Source organism: Ursus maritimus, unplaced genomic scaffold (genome assembly GCF_017311325.1).
Source record: "Ursus maritimus isolate PB19 unplaced genomic scaffold, ASM1731132v1 scaffold_10, whole genome shotgun sequence".
In the NCBI taxonomy this organism is placed as follows: Eukaryota; Metazoa; Chordata; class Mammalia; order Carnivora; family Ursidae; genus Ursus; species Ursus maritimus.
The window spans coordinates 73,655,553-73,673,741 of record NW_024423344.1 but is presented as its reverse complement, the minus strand read 5'-3'; positions in this window follow the sequence as shown (position 1 = coordinate 73,673,741).

Here is an 18,189-nt window from a genome sequence, read left to right as displayed (position 1 = left end):
CTCCTCCCTGTCCCCCCCTCCACGTGTGTCCTGAGTGCAGTGTCCAACCCAGAATGGATTCTCCACGTTTCCTGTTGAGTGCCCGAGTGGACAAGCAAACGAGTGAGTGACTCAATCCATCAAAGCCCGTTTAACTGAGCACACCGAGACTCAGCCATCATGTGCCTTTGGGAAGATCATACATTTCTCTGCGGTTAGTTGTCCATCTGGAAGCTGGGAGTAATAAATGCCACATCACAGGAAGTTTAAAAGGATGAAAGAGATAATATTTATAAAATACTTAACTTCTTTAGAAGGAAAATCCCCACCAAGCCCAATGTGTACACTATTATCATTGATTCTCCGCAGCCCCATCAATCACACAGAGGATTCTCTGGCTCGTGTTTTCTCTCGGCAGCTGGATTTCTAACTGTTCTTTCCATTAACGTGTTGCAGGAAGTGAAGACGAATACTATTCTGTGTGAACGTCACACCTTCCGCAAAATCGCAGTTTCTACACTAATTAAAAAGGCGATTTTTTTAATCCTCTCAGCATCTCGATGAGATAGGGGAGGGAAGCTGTTATTATCCTAATTTTGCAGCTAGGGAAACCAACACGAGAGACACTCTCTCGCTCAGCACTAGATAGAAGATGATAAAAAAAAGGCAGAACTTGAATCTGAATCTTTTGGTTTTCATCCTTAAGCTGATGAGCTCAAAATGAAATCAAGCCTTAGAATGAAGTAAGCTTTCTTGAGTCTGTGAGAAAAAAACCCCAAAACAAAAACCTTTCTCCCCCAAACAGTATTAAGTTATAGAAATACAGTATTTAGTATGAAGCTACTTAGACAGTAATTTACATCAATGAAATTGCCCAATTATACTTATTGCCTTTTATCAAAAGCATGTGGAGGAGGGTGAAGGGGACTAGTGAGCCCCTTACGCTTGGGTTTTTAGGTCCGTGTGAGATTTTAAAGCATGCATGGTGGCATAGAAGGCTGAACTCATGCTTGTTTGAAATGTTAAAATCAAAGCACTTCTTTATTACTTAGCCAAGAATTTTGCCTTGTTTTTTGCCATGATTAAGATGAACTCGCCGTTAAAAACAAACCAACATGGTCTCACTGACTTCTCTACTAGTTACACAAATATTATTGATCAGTGACACTATGCCAGGCATCCTGGATGTTGGAGACGTTAAGATGAGCAAGAAAAGCAAAGTCCCCGCCCTCCCGGAGCCTACATTGCAACAGCAGCTAGAAGGAGCAAAGAGCAAATAGAATAATTGAAAGTCCTCCGAAAATTCTATAGTGATAAGCACCAGGAAGAAAATAAAGCCGAGTGACATTTGGAGAGGGTCGGAGGAGTGGGCTGAGAGACAGCGCTCTGAAGGGGGGCCATCTGAGCAGAAACCTGCATCTTAAAGACGGCAGTGCCTTCGAAACTCTGAGAATATTCCAGGCAGAGGGAGCAAAAAATCATAAGGGTCCCGTTTCCTCTGCCTAAAGGGCTTTTCTTTCTCTCCTGCCTCTTCGAAGGTCAGCCCCCACTGAACTGTTAACCTTTCCTGTTTCTTGGTGCTCTGTGCTCCTTTACGGTTCCTTAGTGGGGAGGGGGTCTGCACCGCTCTGTGCCGTGGGCACCTCCAGCGCGGGGGTTTCAGGCATGCTCCTGGGGTCCGTGGCACCTAGGACAGAGCCTGACACAGAGGCCGCTCCAATAAGCTTCTGTGAAATACTCAGACCACAGACTTACAAGGTGGCCCAAGCCTTCTACATCCTTGCTGATTGTGAAACCATTACGTGCCGCACAAAGACGTGATAAGAGGTGAGCTAACTGTTGGAACCCAGCACTCTGATGCTTCGGTCGCTCTTCTTATCTTGTTTTATTTGCCCGGTTTCTGTTTGGCACCAAGTTGAGGACGGGACACAGGCAACACCTTACGAAAACAATGATTTCTTCCTGAAACGTCACTGGTTTCTGGAACACTCTCTTGGCACCATGTGGGGACATTTCAACCCCGGGAGGCAATAAATTATGTTTTATGCTCTCAGGACACATTGCTCCCTCTCTGAGTCTCAGACGCCACAGAGAAGATCGGGACGAAACCAGTTGTTGCTTTTTGCGTCAAAAACACCAGTTTTCTGAGCCACAGAGTCAGCCAACTCTCTTGTGAGCCTGTTCCTAATTTCTGCGTGTCCCTTTCCCATTCTGGTTTTGTTTGGAGAGTAAAGGAAGTTTCTAAATATTTTGAACCCCAGGGTCCTTTGTGGCATTCTTGGGTCTTCTCTCCTTTCACTGAAACATAAAACAACCCACAATTGTTTGCTTGTATAACCCTTTCTCTTTTATATACATGCAGTAGGATTGGGCATAATTCAACAGATCGGTCCTCTCCCGGCTTCTGTCACATTCTTTCTGCTGTGAAAGGTTTAGAATGGTCACAAGAAACATTCATTTGGAAAATGGAGCCAATCCAGATGGGGTATCTCAAAGACGTCACATGTGAGAAAAGGTGCCGGCTCCAAGTTCAAGTTAGACAAGGTGCAATTAGAAGCTTAACCCATTTGCCTCCTACGTCCCTAATAAGGTATTCCCTGGTAAACGGTAATTAAGTCATGGCTTTGAGGCACTACAGTGTGACTCTCACAAATGGGCCAACTCGTTCCATCAAATTCACGTCCAAACGTTCCTTTGATCCCACCTGCAGCCCACACCTGTTTTGCTGTCACTCTGGGTAGGCAGCCGGCAGGACGGTGTGGAACCCTTTCTCCTGTGCCACCCCCACCTTGCTCCCCGAGACCACACTCACCTGTTGCCCTAGCCCCTGTCCCCTGCCTTTGATCTTTAGGCCTTGTGGAAACTGTCGCCTGTGACAGAATTTTGGTTAAGCCCCATTGCCTTGGAATGCAAGCTTCAAGGGTTCTGGAAATTTCATAATGAGTTGGTACACGTTCCAGGAGGGTAGGCTGGCATGTCGGGCTGTTTCCAAGATGCTATTCCAAAGCTCCCTTCTTCTGGGGGACTAGAGATGAGTGTAGCCCATAACTCTAGAAGTTGAAGAATCTTCCAGAGGACAGTGTGAAACTCATTCCCACCCCCAGATTCATTACCGTCTGGATACCACTGCATTCTGCCAAGACAGGCACCTTGCTATTTGACCCCCCACGGCTCTGAGTCAGTAGGCTTACCTCCCCCACAAACAGGTGGGAAATCTGTATAACGAAGTGGGGCTTCAGGCATTGAAAAGGACTAGGAATCTTTTTACAAGAAGAAAACCAACACAGTTGACCCTTATTTAAACCGAACCAGTAGATAAGGTGAAAGCTTTTAAAAAACTGTTTTAAACGGGCCACCTAAAATGCAAGAGTTGTTTGCCAAAAGCGACATCTGACTTGAATAAGCAAATCTGGCGCATAGAGCCTGTGCGTGTAAAACAAAATCCAAATGCGAGTGCGCATACTTTCGTGGAAGTCACTGCAGCAATCCGTATCTTATTTGTGTGTATCTTTGATGTCTATTATGTTATGTCGTCTGAAGTGATTACATTGCTTTTATTTAATAAAAATTTTAAAGTTGTTTTAAGTCTCTGAATGGAAAGATAAAAAAAAAAAAAAAAAGCCGAATCCTTATTTGCTACATCTCAGCTTTTATGTTGGAAGCAGCTTATGTTGAAATTCTTAGTCTAAACAATCTACAGTTTCCCGGATTAAGATCAAGTGGGAGAAAGATGCAAATCTTAAAAGCCACATTAGACAAGTGCTCCTGCTACTCACGGGTAAATTAGACACGTGTGGACTCTCACTGCTGGGGACGACGGGAATGTTCCGAGGCGGGCAGGAGGTGAGAATCTCTAGGGCAAGTTCCTGGAGGCAGGGGGACTAAATCTACTCCCAAACTGAAATGCCCACCGAGGCAGACATGCCCCTGCCCTCGAGCCAGGAGGGATCGCAAACCACCTTTCAAGTGGGTCGGGGGCGGGGAACAAACTCGTTTACTGTCCATCTGCTGATCGGAATTGTAGGAAGGGCTGTGGTTGCTGACAGAGCGGTTCCCCGTGAATTTAACTATTATTTCAGGTTTCTATCTTTTCCTCTTTGGTAGGAAGACATTAAAAATAAGTCTCTGGCAAAAAGTACAGAAAAACACTTAGCCTCTGAAATTGCAACTACTACAGATTTCTGGCCAACAACCTTAATTTCTGGTGCTTGTCATCAATGAACAGTCTGCCCAGTTTCTCTCTTAAAGCATCGGAACACACTGGACTGTTGTAGATTTCAGGGATCTCTTAGAAGGCCAGACACATACCCACTCTTAAGAACTCTGTGTGGACTTTGGGTACTGGGGATTAGGCCATCTATAAAAGCTATCCTTTGCATGTGCAGAAGCCACCTTGAAACTTTTTTTTTTAGAACGATTAGAGTTTGCATGTTTATTTCTGGCCGGATTTACAGGTTATAATATTCCGGTGCCTTAGCTCAAAAGCCTAGTGGTTTTATTTCTCCTCTTCTCCATGTCACATCTGTCTGGCATGTGTTCACTTCCACGTTAAGACATGTTAACAGTGAAAAATAAAAAGGTAGATCTCACAAATTTGGGGTATGGAAGACCAAAAAGAAACCCAGCGAACTTCTTTTCCACCACCAAACATTTCATAAGTCAGAACCTTATCTGGGGAGTGGTGGTGGTGGTGGGGTGGTAACATAAAAACACTCCAGGAATTCAAACACTTTAATTTACCAAGGCGTAAAATCAAGGTAGCGGTTCACACTCAATGTAGCGCATAAGAGAAATATTTGTTATTCTGCGTTCTGTTATGCCCACATTTATTAAAAAATAGCCTCTACTTTGTTCATTTCCTGACAGTGTCCGCTCTTCAAGCTCACCGCCCCAATATTTTTTTTTCCTACCACCATCAGTGTGCTTTTGTTACAAACCAAATCTGATTGCGTTACGCTTTTTGAATGAGAAAATCTTCAGTGACTCCCCACAGCCTTCAGGAATGTCAAGATGCTCGGCTCAGCAAACCCCATTGGGCAGCCTCCCACCATGCCCTCCCAAGGGTTCTGCACTTCCTGATTTATTCTTCCGTTGTATGGAACCACCCAGGGAAACCTACGCCCTCTCTTGAGTCTATGACTGCTCTCTCTTTCTGGAACGACCATCTCCAAACCTTTGTTAACCCCTAACCATCCTCAGGACTCTGCCCATGTGTCCCCATCACCCTCCCCCACCCCGGGCCCTCCTCTTCCTCCTCCCAAAGCCTCCCCTGATCCTTCTGCCTTGACAAGGACCCCTCTGTGCTTGCCCGGTGTGCTGAGCATGACAGACCAGCACAGAGTATAGGGCTGTCACTGCCATCCGTCTGAGTCTGTGCTGGGTTAGCAAACCCCCGTGAGCGGGTAGTAGGGAATCTGCTCTTCGCGCCCCCAGCACGGAGCACTGGCCTGGCTCAGAGTAGGTGCTTGGGAAATGTTGGAGGAACAAATACAGGACGAGAGCACAGAGAGATTTGTATAGATATGCATTTCATCGTTTTGAGAATTACGGATTTTGATAGTTGAATATATACAATTTTTTTCATACATTGGCCTTTATTTTCTCTTTTAAGGCAAGAAACAGGGATGTTTAGGGAAAGCCAAGCCGATTTTGAACCTGCTTGCAAGGCTCATCGGGATGTCGCTATGACCTGCTGCTTGTTGCTGTAGAGAGAACGCTGGGGGCATTTTTGGCTTGATTAGCCTCTCTGGGAGGAGATAGAATGTGCTTGAAGAGTCACAGACTCTAACTGAGTTGAGCCGGTGCTGCTCGGTTGGCATCGCCGCACAAGGTAAGATCCCATCCTCCATGGCCAGTTAGGAGCCTGCGCTCTGGACCCTGGAAGTTTGGGTCTAAACCCTACTTCTATCCTCTTCCAATCTGGGCATGTGCTCTAATGACTTGTGCCAACTTGTGCCTCATTTGTCCAGTAGCCCAATGATGGCACCCATCTCATGGGGTTGGCGGGAGACCTGTCCACGCCGAGCCCTGGGCACCTGATGCCTAATAAACAGTCAGCAAACGTCAACTGGGCTCATTGCTACCGTCCTCGCTCTTCCAAATAGTAAGTCACTAAGCTTTATCCCCTTTCACGCAGCCCTGGCCTTGGAGGGAAGAGCCAGGACCCATCTGGTTCTCGAGTGTCTCCTCCTGCCCCAGCACAGACCCCGAGCAGGGCCTGCCCCCGCTCTGACCGCCTGCCCCTCGGCCTTCAGCACCACTGTCCAGCGTGATTTGGGGCGTGGAAACTTCCCGGGGGGTGCTGAGCAAAGACAGAGGGGACGAGGCTGAGATTCAACGCCATGAGGCATCTCTCTCTGGCTTCGTATTTAAATAGCTCCTGCCCTGCTCAGGAGCGAAGACAGAGCTCAGAGGATGAAAAAAAGCCAGGTTTGTGTCATTGAGCTTTTTCAGCCACAAACACATAATCAGCCCGCAGAACTTTTTGTAAGATCCGGAGAATGAGATTGACGTGAGTTTCCTGTATCGCTTTCTCAAGGGTGTAGAACCGGGACTATGTAGTTCTTGTGAGGGAAGTTCCCGCGAGGGATTTTAGAGGAGGCGCCCTCGATGAACTGCATTTCTTTACACCGAAAGCGAACTCTGGAACACACTCCCCCAGGGGATCTCTGTGTATTGTAGATGATTACCTACTACAGCCATGGAGGAGGCAGAGAATAAAATAAGATTCACTTGAAGAGGCTTGTTTGTTGCAAATTTCCGTAATAGCAAAAGTTTAGAAAAATTCGTATTAAGATTTCGATTGTGCAAGACAACTCTGGTTTAAAATTTAGGTTAAAAAAAAAGTCTAATTCCAATAAAATCATGCTCTGGAGATGATTTTTTTAGAGATTCAAAAAGAAATGGCCCACTCCTAAAACATCCTCATGAAGACACACCTCAGTGTCTCATCAAACCACGAACTCTGCTGTATGACGTCATCTAACAACAGAGATAGTGTTCTTTGGTTTGGTTCTGGCTCCAAAGCCAGACTCGAGCCAGCAGCAGGTGGTGCAGGCAGCCAGGGGCCGTGCCCAAGGGGGGGCCAGGGAGGCCGGGCAAGGCATGCCTATGCTTTTGCTGGGAATGAAGCGTTGTTGCTGATGGCTTTAATGATGCATCTACCAGGAACACATTTACTCTTTTGGGGGCAACCGGAGAAATGCGTCATTTCAGGCAAATATTTTGAATCATAACCGTATCATGATTTATAGCTAGAGTATAAGGTTATCTTACGGAGAAGAGCTGGTGAGATAGTGTGTGAGAATGGCAGAAACAAGTGAGGAGGAGATAACAGAGGCAAATGTAGGGACGCCTGGGTGGCTCAGTTGGTTGGGCGACTGACTCTTGGTTTCCGCTCAGGTCATGATGTCAGGGTCCTGGGATCAAGCCCCGTGTCTGGCTCAGAGCTCAGCGTGGAGTCTGCTTGTCCCTCTTCCTCTGCTCCTCCCCCTACTCGTGCTCTCTCTCTTTCAAAGAAATAAATTAATCTAAAAAAAAATATTAAAGAAAAAATATTGGCAAATGTGACCGGGTAACGAAATGTAAGTGGCCTAAATATAATTTAGGTAGGCTAATCATTATTTTTTACTTAAGGACCTATAAAGCCTGCTAATTCACACCACATTATTAACCACATAGCTAATGGGTAAGTGCAGACATGGGGGCAAATTTTGAGTTCTGATTCTCTCACTTATTAATTGTGTGACTTTGTGCACACTATTCCCACTTTTCACACCTGGGTTTGCTCCTCTGTACAATAAAAGCTAGAGTTCATAATTCTATTGAACGAGATAATCTCTATCTATCACTGAGAATACCTGCCACATAGTCAATGTTATACATTTAGCTACTGTTGTTATTTGATATTAATTCTGTGATCAATATAGTTCCATAAATTGTTCTCAACTTTTCTTAATTAGACAACACTAGAATTACTAAGTCAGAGAGTAAATTCATCGTTTTGTTCTTCCTAGTTTTTGCAATCCATTTCTTTAAATAAAATAATACTTGAACTGATTTTCTGTCACGACACATTGGTGCAGCCATATTCATTGTTAAAACATAAAGATACTTGTGTGCTGGTTAGTAACTAGCTGCTGGATGAGCCACCCCTCTGCGGCCATCGTGTCCCTTCCCGGGAGCCCTCAGACTGCCCCAGGCACAGAGTAAACTCTAGGACCCCTCTCCACACTCATGGCCTCCATCCTTTCTGATTGGGTGGGTCCACACCAAGCTGTTATTGATTTGGAATCTAATACACATTCTGGCCATTAATGCCGCAACATGTATTTTTAGTAACTCACCAGTGTTGTTTAGTTTCATTATCCAAATTCTGTTTATTTGCTATGAAAAATACACTGCAATTTAATTCCCATTTATTTGATTATTAGTGAATTGAACATTTGTTTACATATATGTATCATCCGTGTGCAATTCCTCCCTTGTAACTTTCACGCTTGTGATTTTGCCTCTTTTTCCACTGGAGGTCTTAGTGCTCTTCTTAATAATTGATAGGCGTTCTTCAAAAATTCAAGACATTAACCCATTTTATGTATGTCTATTGTGAATATAGTTTCTAGTTTGCTTGTCTTTTTATTGTTGTTAGTGATCTCTTTTTTTCCTGGAGTTTACTTTAAAATATCAAACATTTTCAATTTCCACCATTGCTTTGCACTTAGAAAATTTCCTTCCTCTATATGAGAAGTTAGAAAAAAAGATTACATTATGTCTTCGAAGTTCTTTATGTTTTTGTTTATATGCCATACACATGAAACTCTCCAACCCAACTGTAATTAATCTTAGCGCATGATGATGATGAGGGAGCTCACTGCACTTGGTTCTCAAACAGCCTGTCTCCCCCGTTCCGTTGACTTTGATGCTTCCTATCTTTTACCTGACTCTAGTCTTCTACGCCTCTTCTCACACTTTTTTTTTTGAAAAAACAAGGTCATCCTGTGTTAATATTTGTTCTTTTAAATATTATTTAGTGGCTTCAGTAACTGAGCAAACATGATACCTTTAGCTTCTTTGTGAAGATTTGCAGGCTCAGGAGCTGGGGCACTTGGCAAGTGCAGCGAGCGCTGGTCTTCCCCAGCTGGGCCAGGGCACAGACGTTCATTACCCTCCGAAACAGCAGCGATTTGCCAGGACTTTGTGCAATGGCCTTTGAATCGGGACCAGAATGCTTTCTTGGGGAAAACGAGTTGAGAAGATTTACTCATCAGGTCTGACTCCACAGACGTTTGGAGAGGACGTGGTCTGCTCTGGTCTATAAAGTTGTGCTTTCATAAAATCAGTTTACAAAAGAAAAGATTTTAAAAAGAGTATGAATTTTCAAGATTCATTTTCATTGAATTCATAGAATAAAGACCCTCTGAGTGAAAGGGATTCTTGGATTAAAAAAGAAATTTAATTGCTTCTTCAAGCTCTAATGACGGTACTTTTCCGTAATTTAAAAAATAATTTGGGTGAACTTTCCTTTTTGCTTCACTACCAAAGGCAGGCAGGGAGCAGGGATAGTCCAGTGGAGAAACAAGCATCGCTTTGTTTCTCTTTCGACCCTCGGTAATTCCAGTTAAACATACCTAAGGTTATAAAATTTCTTCGCTGGTATCCTTGCATGTTGCCATTGTACCAAGCTCAAACGATGTATTTTCAATTACTGACCTCTTAACATATTTGACATTGAAAAGTCTCCACTGTAATTTGCCCTTCCTCTGTCTGGTAGCCCTGGCTTTTCAGGGAAGACCAAACTGAGGGGGCAATTTCCAAGAAACTTAGAGGGATGTCGAGTAAAAAAGAACAGGCAAATTTCATGCGAGTGAATATCACAGAGAAGATGTAGAGGAAATATTAGAATTGCATGGTAATACAATCTATTATTACAATAGTGGGATACTGTAAGATTATGTCCTACAAGGTCATCGGTGCATATTATTAGAAGATCTAGCATTCTGAGTGCAGCCAACTTACAAGAAATGCATTTTATGTTGCAACTAATATAATACGTCAACTCTATCTCAATAAAAAATGTCTTGTATAGTTCTTTTTGTTGGAGAAGAATTTCTGATATTACAGCTTGTGTCACTGGCAACTTATTTGCTATCTTGTGTATGTAAAGTTTTAGGGGGGACAAAGAGCAAAATTTAAATTTCAAACTTTATTTTAGGATTTATTTAAATTACGTTAGGCTGTCAATGTGTCACAGGCCTTTTTGTGCTATGTTTTTTGTTGGCCTCTCAGTTTTAGAGAAACCTTAAGCAAATAGCATTTAGAACGAATACTTAACTCTGTCAGTATTTTCAAAGTGCTATAGTGTTTCAAAGCGAAGAAAAGCATTGTTCTTTACCTTGCCCAATATAGCAATGAAAGTAGGGCAGGCTGATTTAGTGTACGATTCCAAAGCTGCACGGTCACGTCACTAATGCTTAAAAGCCCTTAATTTACATTTTCAGGAAAAAAAATTATAGAATTAAATATCTTTGAACCAGCAAGACTATTCATTACAGGAAGTTATTATTTTGATCAGGCTGTTGGTTTCTGAAGTCTCTTGGCAACAATACAAAAATAGCTTTCCCTTGTTAATAAAGAACAATCTGCACAAACAAATTAGAAATGTGTTAAGGACAAAATAAACAGACATTTTATTTTTTAAACTTGGGGGCCTCTGCATTTCACAGACTTCTGGAATCTGGGGAGCCCCACCCAACTGCTACACATTTTATTACTCTTTATAGGTTTGGCATGAGAGGAATAATTTTCCAACTGCTGGAACAATGTGGATTCACATTTTTCCAGAAGGAAAAAAAAAAAAAACAACCCTCTATCTTACATATTAAATTCCAAAGAGAGAAACAGTGTCTGTATCACTCTGCCCATTTTATGATGGAATTTGAGAACTAAGGGAAAAATTACATATATGAAAATGGTATATCTAAGTGTGGTTGAAACCTACATCTGGTGAAAGGATTTTTAAATCAGTGTAGAAAAGTCAATTCACAGAGCTAAGCTCCCATGTTGTGAAATCCCACTTAAAACAGTGACTCCAGGCCAGTCACCTGGGATTTGTTGAAATAACTCCTGTCTAGTTCTTATTATTACATATTATATACATCTTGCCGACTGCTAAAGACAGCTTGGTATAACCGGCTGAGAAATAGTTCTTTGAATATCCCCTTCGTCTAATGGTTCCTTCTAGATGCTCAGAAATTAATATTGACCTAACTACCATTGTAACCAACACAGCTGTTTGGGTGGGGTGGGGACAGGCTGATGTAGCTTTTTAAAAAGTAAGAAATTGCCATTTTTCATACTCACCCTAAGGGATGATTTCAATAACTTGCAATGGAAAGTGATTATTCTTTTCCCCCAGAAAAAATGCAGAGCCATTCACAAGACCTGTATGAACAAAGGTACTCAGTTGGGACTGAATCATGGCGTGGGCACATGGGTAAGGCTGTTGTCCCCCCACCAGACTGAAGCCACTGTGCTGGAGGGGCATGAAGAAAGTGGAACGAACGGGGAGGAAACGAAGGCGACACAGGGGATGAGTGGCGTGTTTGTGTTTACCTGGGGCAGGGGTAACATCATTGCCCCGAGGCACGCCCAGCGGCAGGTGTTGGGTCTGCGAGGGTCGGTGCCAGGGAGCGGAGAGCCACGCATTCTGGACAGTCCTTATCTCTTTTGCTCTGACATGAGAAGTCGTGCTCCTCTCTGTGACAGCCGTCATGTTCATACCCAGATGACGTGCTGGCTGGAATGTCAGCCTAAAAAGCTGTGTTTTCCTTGGCTTGTCCCTGACACTTCCTGATGTCTGCATTTCTGCTTGTCCCGGGCTGTTCTTTTGCTCTCACGTTTCCCTCTCCTGGGTCCCCCCTGTCCCCCATTCCTGGTGCTGACTTCCCCCCCCCCCCCCCGTCTCTGTCTACTTTCAGAGGTCCCCCAGCTTGTTGCCGCATCTGCCTGGAGAGAAGGCTTTCCTCCTCATCCTCCTCCATGGAAAGCTTCCTTTGGGGGTCTCTGGGGGAGCCACTGAGCCAGCTTGGACCAGGACCGCACTTCTAGGCTCTCTGATGCAGGGGGCAGGTCGCAGAGTTCGGGGGCAACCGAAGTTAGGGGAGGTTCAGTGAGATCTGTGACTTTTGTCTCTGGAGACCTCGGCAAAGCTGACATCGCAGTGTTGAGAACTAAAGCGTCTCAAGAGACCATCTGGGGCAGCCCTGGGCTTTAAGCGGGGTCAGGTGTCATCACCCCCGGGAGACTGCTGAGGGCGCGAGAGGTTAAGTGCCGTGCTCGGATCTCACAGCTGACAAATGGGGGAGGGCCCTGCGTGTGTGCATGTGTGTGTGAACTAGAAGCTTGGTAGCCTCCTTCCAGAATTGACTTTTTTTTTTTTCATTTGAAGAGAATTCTGAAATACAGGAAAGGACCCACATTTAAGACTGCTAACATTTTCAGTTATTCGCTGCCTATGTCTTTTTTTCTATCTGCAGTCTTTAAAAGTCACCCAGGAAACGTATGTGTTAATGCTCTTGTGGCGGGGGTGGGGGGTGGTCCTCCCTACACCCGGTTTCTTTTCTTTTCTTTTTTTTTTAAAGATTTTATTTATTTATTTGACAGAAAGACAGACAGCAAGAGGGGGAACACAAGTAGGGAGAGTGGGAGAAGAAGAAGCAGGCTCCCAGAAGAGCAGGGAGCCCGATGAGGGGCTCGATCTCAGGATCCTGGGATCACGCCCTGAGCCGAAGGCAAATGCTTAACCACTGAGCCACCCAGGTGCCCCTCGACACCTGCTTTCTTCACCACCATCATATGCCACAGCAAACATCTTTGGACGTGCTTTCCCGTGCACAGGGGAGTGTTTCCCTGGAGATGACATTGCACTGGTTCATGGGACACGCACGTATCCACTCGTCCTCAGCGTGGCCGAATTGCTGTCTGGAGTGGTGGTGACATAGATACTTGTCCCAACTCCACTGGAGGTGTTTCCACAAATCCTTTCCGGTACTCGATGGTCTTAGTCTTCCTTGTTCTCAGAGAGCCAATTGCAATATAGCTCATCCCTCGGCTGTTCAAGTCCAAGTGAGAGAGTAAGTGAGGGACCCCCCACATGAGGAGAACCTCCAACGAGGAGATGTGAGTGTGGCAGACCCTCGGAGCTGCCATGACATGCTCTACCGAGATGATGACATAACACCTTCGCCTGGAAAGTGCTATTTTACTGCTTTGCCAACTTTGTGCATTTTTAGTCTATTGATGATTTAGCTCTTGAATGTTAAAGATGGCGACATCAACTGACGACTGTGCATTTAAAAAAAGCAGTTGGCAAATAAAATTCGATGTCGTCCATATTTGAATGCTTTCTCGAGAGCCAACTGCTTGATTACATAGATAGAAAAACTAAAACCCAGCAAGTTTCAATGACTTACCCAAGATCTCACAGGAAGGCTTCTTTTAGGAAAATCAATTTCGGGGAGGTTGAATCATTGGCCAAGAAACACAGAAATACAAGTAAATGGGGCTCCATCTCCTGATGTGTCCTCCGGATTCCATGCCTCACATGTCTGAGGAGACAAAGGTCCCATTGCTGCCAGAGATTTTCTCCCACATGGAGGGTAGAGCCTGGGTTATAGAGGTTGCTAAATATCGGGGCGCCTGGGTGGCACAGTCGTTAAGTGTCTGCCTTTGGCTCAGGGCGTGATCCCAGCATTCTGGGATCGAGCCCCACATCAGGCTTCTCCGCTGGGAGCCTGCTTCTTCCTCTCCCACTCCCCCTGCTTATGGTCCCTCTCTCGCTGGCTGTCTCTCTCTGTCAAATAAATAAATAAAATGTTAAAAAAAAAAAAAAGAAGTTGCTAAATAAATACTAGCTGAACTGACAAGTCAAAAGGTGAGCCTATCAAAATCTCTGTGGTGCATACGTGTGTTCGAAACAGGTCCCCAGAAGATGAACATACTGTGCTTCTCAGGGAGGTGTGTACCTGTTCTCTCTGCCCTCGTGCTCCTGCTGCCGAGTCCCCACGTGGGACTCGTAACTGCAGACTGGTCCAGGAAAGGGCGAAACTGGGTAAAATGAGCACTACTGGATAAACAGATTTTACGAAAAAGTTGTATGTAATAAAAACAGGGAACATGACGTATAAACATCATTAGGGACACACATGGGAGGATAGATATTTATTTAAATTCGATGACAGATATCCTCACTAATATGTACAATACATCACAGGACAAATTATATTAGTTTTTTCTAAAGATTTTATTTATTTATGGGAGAGAGAGGGGGAGAGAGCACGAGCAGGGGGAGGAGGAGAGGGAAAAGCAGACTCCCCACTGAGCAGGGAGCCCGATGCGGGGCTCGATCCCAGGACCCTGGGATCATGACCCGAGCCAAAGGCAGACACTTCACCGACTGAGCCACTCAGGAGCCCCCAAATTATCTTAGTTTTTATATAAATTGTGATAAAGTTGTAGGAACAATCTCTTTTTTAACAACTGTATCAATGGGATGGCATTCAGATCATTAAGCAAGAACTCGTCTGAGAGTTGGCAGCATAAAATTAAAAAGAGGTGATTTTGATAGGGATAAGTGATTCACTTTATTGATTAAAGGGAATGTTTCTCAAATGAAATGCCAAGGTCTGAGAGTGCTCTCCTTGGGTTTGAGAATGTGTGCCTGCTTACTCTCAGAGAGACACATGCCATAAAAGGTAGCTCTTCCATGAGATTTAGGAGAATAAGCTCATGTTGAAATCAAGAAATACGGAAGTGAATACCCAATTAACAAGCAGTGAAGAAGCAGAGGAAGAGACTCGCTGCAAAGGGCTCCCTTGTGTGGTTCGAGAAGCACACTGTTCTGGTAATGCCTCCAGTCCTCACCCAACCAAAGAGACAATCCACTTTCTTCACTCCCGTAGTTTCTACGGGGCCGTGATTCACTCAGATGGTGTCAGGGAGCAAGTATTTGCACCATGGTTCTCAATCAAAAGTCAGGCGTTGGAAGAGGAAATGAAGAATAACTTTCCCATATTTGGAGATAACCAATTTGGCAAGATGGCACACTCGCTCTCACTCAGGGGAGCTCTGAGGTTTTCACTAATCGTGGTCATTAGTCATCTGAAGGCCAACACCTCCACCTGCCCAGGGTCCCCTTTACCTTGCCGGAACATTCTTTGACTGTAGAGCATTTATGTGTCACATTAAAAGCATTTGCCAAGCATTTTATAATGGTTATTTACTGTTCTTTATGGCACCCCTGCGCTCCACCTCAGCCCTGCCCTTTAAACTTCAGGAAGCAGCTGCTCCTTGCACCAACCTTCTCAAGGATCCTCTCGAAATCTCTCGCTGGGGTACTGTTTAATCTTAATCAAAGTTAAACTTTAGAAGTTGCTGTGGTCAGAAACCAGGACAGGTAATTTAGCTGTCTTTTGTACTTGGAGGATTACGATGACAGCAGATTTGGGAGAAAAGAAAATGCTTTTAAAATTAAAGGCTGTGCCTTTGACTGGCAATTTCTCTGTTTAAAAATGAGTAAGAAGATATTCAAAGTAAAACACACACACACAGGTACAAAAAATAAATCACTGATACTTATTTTTCAAGCGATTTCTTGGTTATAATATGGACAAGTGTGAAGAACAGGACATTTTATACCAAAGGGATTAAAGTGACAAACGGAGATGCCCCGTGTGGTTTAGGCATTTTTAGATCGAATTGTTTCCAGCATTTACAATGTACACCACATTTATGGTGCAAAATTTGTTAAAAATAGCATCGGGTAATTATTCAGTGTGGAAGGAATTCAATAAAGTCAATGTCTTAGTTATGCTTGAAAATTATGTTGCAGGCCAGACCACGAAGGGAATTTATTAGGCTAATTTAAAATTTTTGATTTTTAATTCATATATTAGAGAAGAAAACGTGGCTTGTGCTTCCTGCAAACATGAGGCGTAGTCTGCGGAGCGGAATTCTGGGAGACTTAACCTTCGGGAACATCCCCTGGGGAATGTCTTGCAGGAGCAATGAGGCAGGTCAGGAGAATCCCGTCCCAGCTCTGGGGCTATTTCCCGGGCTCCCTGTCCTCCCTCACGTGTCCGGCTTCTGACTGAAGAAGAAACCTCAGTGCGTAGCTATTTTGTCAGCACAAATGCTTCCTGACACGGGTGCCTCAGTTACTCAGCACCACAGTATTTGTAAAAAGAAAAAAAAAATGCCAAGAGTATGAGGTTGATACAGAGAAATAGATATTTCAAGAAAACATGCTCACTGCCGATTGATTTGAAGAATTGTCTCAAGAATATGCCATTTCATTCAAATAAGGAAGCAGAGGCTGACTGAGATCTGCTGGTCCTCCTCTTTTCCTGAGTCCAAAGTGAAAGGAGTATACAGAGAACATGAAAATCCCATGTTAAGGACCTAAGCCTAGAGGAATCATTCCATTTTTTTCATTCTTAGTGATTTTCACATCATAAATTAATAACTGCTGGTACAGTAAAAACAGAAATGTTTGCTCATTTTTTCCCTGGTGAAACAAAATGGAACTCTTTGATATTTATCCTGTACAGTGGGAGTCAAGTAGTTGAGAGGTCCCGGGCCTGATGATTGAAAGTTGTTCCCAGGGTGAACACAATTTCTACCACTCAGGGGACCTGCCTCCCAATTATCTTGTTGTTTTTAATTTTAGACACCACAACTGGCTTACATGCACCATAATGATGGTGCTATTATTCTGCTAAGAGATCTCGACCTTCCTACAGAGTGAAAGTAAAGTGGTCATTAATAAGGCATATACGTAGAGGCTCCCAGATACCGGGTTTCCCGTCACCACAGTAAGAACTGGGAGCAGAGCCCATGAATTTAGCTTGTAGCCTCTTATTCTAACAACGTTCCATCCCCCTGCGGAAAAAGTCATCTTACCTTGTCAGAAGAAGGGACCTTCTTCACCTCCAGTAAACTGCAGGGCTGTCATCAAAAAGGAAAAAAAAAAAAAAAAAAAAAAGAAAGAAAAGAAAGAAAGAGCAGGGGGAAAGTAAGGCAACGTTCATTCTAAATGTTGAGGGTACCAGTAGGACGGATTGCTTGGATATCTGTGAGTGTAGCTCAGAGATTTCGGCTGAAATGCTGCAATTTTCCCTAAGTGCAGGGAGAGCTCTGCCTGGCAGGGCACACAGCTCAGCTGCACTCTCGCTCCCGCGGGCTTTTGGGGCCCCCGGGCGGGAAGGTGATCTCACCCAGGCGGACCTGGGGCTGCAGGCTGCCTGCCGAGCTCCCTGCTGCCCTGGGCTCATGCACGCTCTGGATAATGGGCTGAATCCTCACATTTTGGCAGTGGGCCCTGCTCACTGTTGTTGCATTGCTATTGTGCTTGACTTATTTGAGGAAGGAAAATGTTTTCCTCCAAATATCTCAAAAATTTGTTTTACAATGTGTTTTTCCTGATAATAAGGACCCCAGGATTCCCGCAAGATCTGTTAGTAGGTGGACAGGAGCGGAGAGGAACAGGTGGGGCGGAGCTGGGACGAGGAACTTTGATTTTTTCCTGCTCTTCGGCTTTTGGAGTTCGTCAAAATCAAATCTGTTTCAGAGAGGTCTTTGCCTGGGGGTGCCCTGGGCCCCGAAACCCTCCCCAGCAGGGAGGTGACACCTTAGCCCCTTGTCCCACCACACTCAGCCGGTTTTTATTTTTGTCTCTGGGTATCCTGTTCCTGTTTTGTGTCTAAGCTCTGGGTTGGAGTTCCTGAATACCGTTTTCTGCCCTGTTTACCTTACGAAATGTGCGTGTGTGCGCACAATTTTCACTTTGAGAGTTATTTTTTTTTCTTGCCAGTATAAAAGGACGAAAGCATATTCTCAGTTGTGTGTAATATTATTTGCTGTAACATAAAAGCGGTTAGGGCATAGACTTCGGATGCATTACTGGGACAATTGTATTACTGGAGTCAGTCAGTTCTGCAACAATGACAATAAATCGCTCTAATGTCGGAGGGCTCAGGGCTCAGTCCTCCCACCTCTTCTCTCCTCGGGCTCCATTCATCCGCTCGGTGACCTCAACTGATCTCCTGCTCTGCAGGCTGTTTATACGCTGCAGATGTCCAAATTTATATCCCTAGCTCAGAACTCTCTTTGGAACTAAGTCTCATATATCCAATTGCCCGTGATCTCTTGACCCAG